Source organism: Clupea harengus, unplaced genomic scaffold (assembly GCF_900700415.2).
Source record: "Clupea harengus unplaced genomic scaffold, Ch_v2.0.2, whole genome shotgun sequence".
In the NCBI taxonomy this organism is placed as follows: Eukaryota; Metazoa; Chordata; class Actinopteri; order Clupeiformes; family Clupeidae; genus Clupea; species Clupea harengus.
Window position 1 is genome coordinate 5,001 of NW_024879724.1, and position 5,000 is coordinate 10,000.

Consider the following 5,000-nt stretch of genomic DNA (forward strand, 5'->3'; position numbering starts at 1 on the left):
TATCCATTGCGCCACTGGCCCTGCAGGGAAGGGGTGGCACAGGCAGACAGTCAGCGTGTTTCCCGACACAGGGCCACAGCAGTTTGCGGGCTTAACCCAAACGATCCAGCCGTGTGCAAAAGATGCCGTGACCCGGATTCGAACCGGGGTTGCTGCGGCCACAACGCAGAGTACTAACCTCTATACGATCACGGCCAACCACAGCTTTGAGCTCCTCTGCTGCCAGTAAAAATCCTCTCTCAGAGTGTGTGCTCTGTGACCTGGTATTGACACCGGCTCCTTTGATGACTCCTCGGCTGCAGTATGCGCTCCGCAAACGAGATGCTGAAGGGTGGGAAAAGCTTCTGAAGAGGGACACAGTCCACATAGTTGAGTGCCACAGTCTTAAGCCACTTGAAAGGAGTCCAACAGATTAAGAACAGGCCAGGCAGCTGGAAACAGACAGTAGGTTTGTTATGGGGCTCGTGGGAAGGAGCATACGCTGACGGGAACCTAAAACTGCTTCCCATACCGGGAGTCCAACCCGGGCCGCCTGGGTGAAAACCAGGAATCCTAACCGCTAGACCATATGGGAAGAGACAAAAGCAAGGTTGCTTGGGGAAAAGCTAATTCGCGTGGGGATTTATGCTCGACCACCAGTAGCACGACGGCTGTCCAGGACTTACTACGCCGTGACGAGAGACAACGCAGAGTACTAACCTCTATACGATCACGGCCAACCACAGGCTTTGAGCTCCTCTGCTGCCAGTAAAAATCCTCTCTCAGAGTGTGTGCTCTGTGACCTGGTATTGACACCGACTCCTTTGATGATTCCTCGGCTGCAGTATGCGCTCCGCAAACGAGATGCTGAAGGGTGGGAAAAGCTTCTGAAGAGGGACACAGTCCACATAGTTGAGTGCCACAGTCTTAAGCCACTTGAAAGGAGTCCAACTAGATTAAGTAGACAGGGGGCCACTGGCAGCTGGAAACAGGTACTTCGGTGGAGCTATCGGTGGGCCTTGAGGGCCACAGACTAGAGGCGTACAAGATCTTCCCCCAGCGTACGGTCAAAAACGTGCGCCGGCCGAGCCCAAGCTCAGGAGTTCGAAAACCTAGAATTCTTCTGATCCGGTAGTCAGAGGCGGCGTTATCCATTGCGCCACCTGGCCCTGCAGGGAAGCTGTGGCAGCAGGCAGACAGTCAGCGTGTTTCCCGACACAGGGGCCACAACGATGTGTTTGCCCGGGCTTAATCTGTCCAAGCGTATGCCATGCCGTTGTGCAAAGATGCCGTGACGCCGGATTCGATACCGGGGATTGCTGCCGGCCACGAACGTCAGAGTACTAACCTCTATACGATCACGGCCAAACCACATTGGCTTTGAGTCTCCTCTGCTGCCAGTAAAAATCCTCTCTCAGAGTGTTGCTCTGTGACCTGTATTGACACCGGCTCCTTTGATGACTCCTCGGCTGCAGTATGCGCTCCGCAAACGAGATGCTGAAGGGTGGGAAAAGCTTCTGAAGAGGGACACAGTCCACATAGTTGAGTGCCACAGTCTTAAGCCACTTGAAAGGAGTCCAACAGATTAAGAACAGGCCAGGCAGCTGGAAACAGGTACTTCGGTGACTTCGGTGGGCCTTGAGGGCCACGGCAGAGCGTACAGATCTTCCCAGCGTACGGTCAAAATGTGCCGCCGAGCCAGCAAGGAGTCGAACGTAGAATCTTCTGATCCGTAGTCAGACTCGTTATCCATTGCGCCACTGGCCCTGGAGGGAAGGGGTGGCACAGGCAGACAGTCAGCGTGTTTCCCGACACAGGGCCACAACAGTTTGACGGGCTTAACGCCAACGATCCAGCCGTGTGCAAAAGATGCCGTGACCCGGATTCGAACCGGGGTTGCTGCGGCCACAACGCAGAGTACTAACCTCTATACGATCACGGCCAACCACAGGCTTTGAGCTCCTCTGCTGCCAGTAAAAATCCTCTCTCAGAGTGTGTGCTCTGTGACCTGGTATTGACACCGGCTGCCTTTGATGACTCCTCGGCTGCCAGTATGCGCTCCGCAAACGAGATGCTGAAGGGTGGGAAAAGCTTCTGAAGAGGGACACAGTTCCACATAGTTGGAGTGCCACAGTCTTAAGCCACTTGAAAGGAGGTCCAACAGATTAAGAACAGGCCAGGCAGCTGGAAACAGACAGTTAGGTTTGTTATGGGGCTCGTGGAAGGAGCATACGCTGACGGGAACCTAAAACGCTTCCCATACCGGGAGTCGAACCCGGGCCGCCTGGGTGAAAACCAGGAATCTAACCGCTAGACCATATGGAAGAGAAAAAGCAAGGTTGCTTTGGGGAAAAGCTAATTCGCGTGGGGATTTATGCTCGACCACCAGTAGCACGACGGCTGTTCCAGGACTTACTACGCCGTGACGAGAGACCACATCAAGGGCCCACCGAAGTCGGCGGCAAATGTACTGCCCAGGGAAAGGATAGAGGGCCACAGCAGAGCGTACAGATCTTCCCAGCGTACGGTCAAAATGTGCCGCCGAGCCAGCCAGGAGTCGAACCTAGAATCTTCTGATCCGTAGTCAGACTCTTATCCATTGCGCCACTGGCCCTGCAGGGAAGCGTGTGGCACAGGCAGACAAGTCAGCGTGTTTCCCGACACAGGGCCACAACAGTTTGCCGGGCTTAACGCCAACGATCCAGCCGTGTGCAAAAGATGCCGTGACCCGGATTCGAACCGGGGTTGCTGCGGCCACAACGCAGAGTACTAACCTCTATACGATCACGGCCAACCACAGGCTTTGAGCTCCTCTGCTGCCAGTAAAAATCCTCTCTCAGAGTGTGTGCTCTGTGACCTGGTATTGACACCGGCTCCTTTGATGACTCCTCGGCTGCAGTATGCGCTCCGCAAACGAGATGCTGAAGGGTGGGAAAAGCTTTCTGAAGAAGGGACACAGTCACACATAGTTGAGTGCCACAGTCCTTAAGCCACTTGAAAGGAGTCCCAACAGATTAAGAACAGGCCAGGCATGCTGGAAAACAGGTACTTTCGGTGACTGTGCGGTGGGCCTTGAGGGCCACAGCAAGAGGCGTACCAGGTCGTTCCCAGCGTACGGTCAAAATGTGCCGCCGAGCGCAGCAAGGAGTCGTAAACCGTATGAAATCTGTCTGATCCGTAGTCCAGAGCTCTTTATCCAATTGCGCGCACTGGCCCTGCAGGGAAGGGGTGGCACAGGCAGACAGTCAGCGTGTTTCCCGACCACAGGGCCACAGACAGTTGACGGGCTTAAGCCAACGATCCAGCCGTGTGCAAAAGATGCCGTGACGCCGGATTCGAACGGGTTGCTGCGGCCACAACGCAGAGTACTAACCTCTATACGATCACGGCCAACCTACAGGCTTTGAGCTCCTCTGTGCCAGTAAAAATCCTCTCTCAGAGTGTGTGCTCTGTGACCTGTTATTGACACCGGCTCCTTTGATGACTCCTCGGCTTGCAGTATGCGCTCCGCAAACGAGATGCTGAAGGGTGGGAAAAGCTTCTGAAGAGGGACACAGTCCACATAGTTGAGTGCCACAGTCTTAAGCCACTTGAAAGGAGTCCAACAGATTAAGAACAGGCCAGGCAGCTGGAAACAGACAGTAGGTTTGTTATGGGGCTCGTGGGAAGGAGCATACGCTGACGGGAACCTAAAACTGCTTCCCATACCGGGAGTCGAACCCGGGCCGCCTGGGTGAAACCAGGAATCCTAACCGCTAGACCATATGGAAGAGACAAAAGCAAGGTTGCTTGGGGAAAAGCTAATTCGCGTGGGGATTTATGCTCGACCACCAGTAGGCACGACGGCTGTCCAGGACTTACTACGCCGTGACGTAGAGACCACATCAAGGCCCACCGAAGTCGGCGGCAAATGTACTGCTCCAGGGAAGGATAGAGGGCCAAGCAGAGCGTACAGATCTTCCCAGCGTACGGTCAAAACGTGCCGCCGAGCCAGCCAGGAGTCGAACGTAGAATCTTCTGATCCGTAGTCAGAATGCGTTATCCATTGCGCCACTGGCCCTGCAGGGAAGGGGTGGCACAGGCAGACAGTCAGTGTGTTTTCCCGACACAGGGCCACAACAGTTTGCCGGGCTTAACGGCCAACGATCCAGCCGTGTGCAAAAGATGCCGTGACCCGGATTCGAACCGGGGTTGCTGCGGCCACAACGGCAGAGTACTAACCTCTATACGATCACGGCCAACCACAGGCTTTGAGCTCCTCTGCTGCCAGTAAAAATCCTCTCTCAGAGTGTGTGCTCTGTGACCTGGTATTGACACCGGCTCCTTTGATGACTCCTCGGCTGCAAGTATGCGCTCCGCAAACGAGATGCTGAAGGGTGGGAAAAGCTTCTGAAGAGGGACACAGTCCACATAGTTGAGTGGCCACAGTCTTAAGCCACTTGAGAGGAGTCCAACAGATTAAGAACAGGCCAGGCAGCTGGAAACAGACAGTAGGTTTGTTATGGGGCTCGTGGGAAGGAGCATACGCTGACGGGAACCTAAAAACTGCTTCCCATACCGGGAGTCGAACCCGGGCCGCCTGGGTGAAAACCAGGAATCCTAACCGCTAGTACATATGGGAAGAGACAAAAGGCAAGGTTGCTTGGGGAAAAGCTAATTCGCGTGGGGATTTATGCTCGACCACCAGTAGCACGACGGCTGTCCAGGACTTACTACGCCGTGACGAGAGACCACATCAAGGCCCACCGAAGTCGGCGGCAAATGTACTGCCCAGGGAAAGGATAGAGGGCCACAGCAGAGCGTACAGATCTTCCCAGCGTACGGTCAAAACGTGCCGCCGAGCCAGCCGAGGAGTCGAACGTAGAATCTTCTGATTCCGTAGTCAGACGCTTATCCATTGCCGCCACTGGCCCTGCAGGGAAGGGGTGGCACAGGCAGACAGTCAGCGTGTTTCCCGACACAGGGCCACAACAGTTGCCGGGCTTAACGCCAACGATCCAGCCGTGTGCAAAAGATGCCGT

General features: G+C 55.1%; 6 non-coding genes across 6 annotated transcripts in view; all 6 read right to left on the reverse strand.

Moving 5' to 3' along the window:
• trnar-acg overlaps positions 1-21 on the reverse strand; it is a 73-nt gene extending 52 nt beyond the window's left edge. The window contains exon 1 of the tRNA in view: positions 1-21. This exon is cut by the window's left edge and continues 52 nt beyond it. This is a non-coding gene — a tRNA (tRNA-Arg).
• Positions 22-123: 102 nt separating this feature from the next.
• trnah-gug lies at positions 124-195 on the reverse strand. The gene has a single exon. It is a non-coding gene; the product is annotated as a tRNA-His (tRNA).
• A 307-nt stretch (positions 196-502) lies between these two features.
• Positions 503-574, reverse strand: trnae-uuc. The gene has a single exon. It is a non-coding gene; the product is annotated as a tRNA-Glu (tRNA).
• A 1,275-nt stretch (positions 575-1,849) lies between these two features.
• On the reverse strand, positions 1,850-1,921 carry trnah-gug. The gene has a single exon. It is a non-coding gene; the product is annotated as a tRNA-His (tRNA).
• Positions 1,922-2,233: 312 nt separating this feature from the next.
• trnae-uuc lies at positions 2,234-2,304 on the reverse strand. Its single transcript has one exon. It is a non-coding gene; the product is annotated as a tRNA-Glu (tRNA).
• Positions 2,305-2,698: 394 nt separating this feature from the next.
• trnah-gug lies at positions 2,699-2,770 on the reverse strand. Its single transcript has one exon. It is a non-coding gene; the product is annotated as a tRNA-His (tRNA).
• Between the last annotated feature and the right edge of the window lie 2,230 nt (positions 2,771-5,000).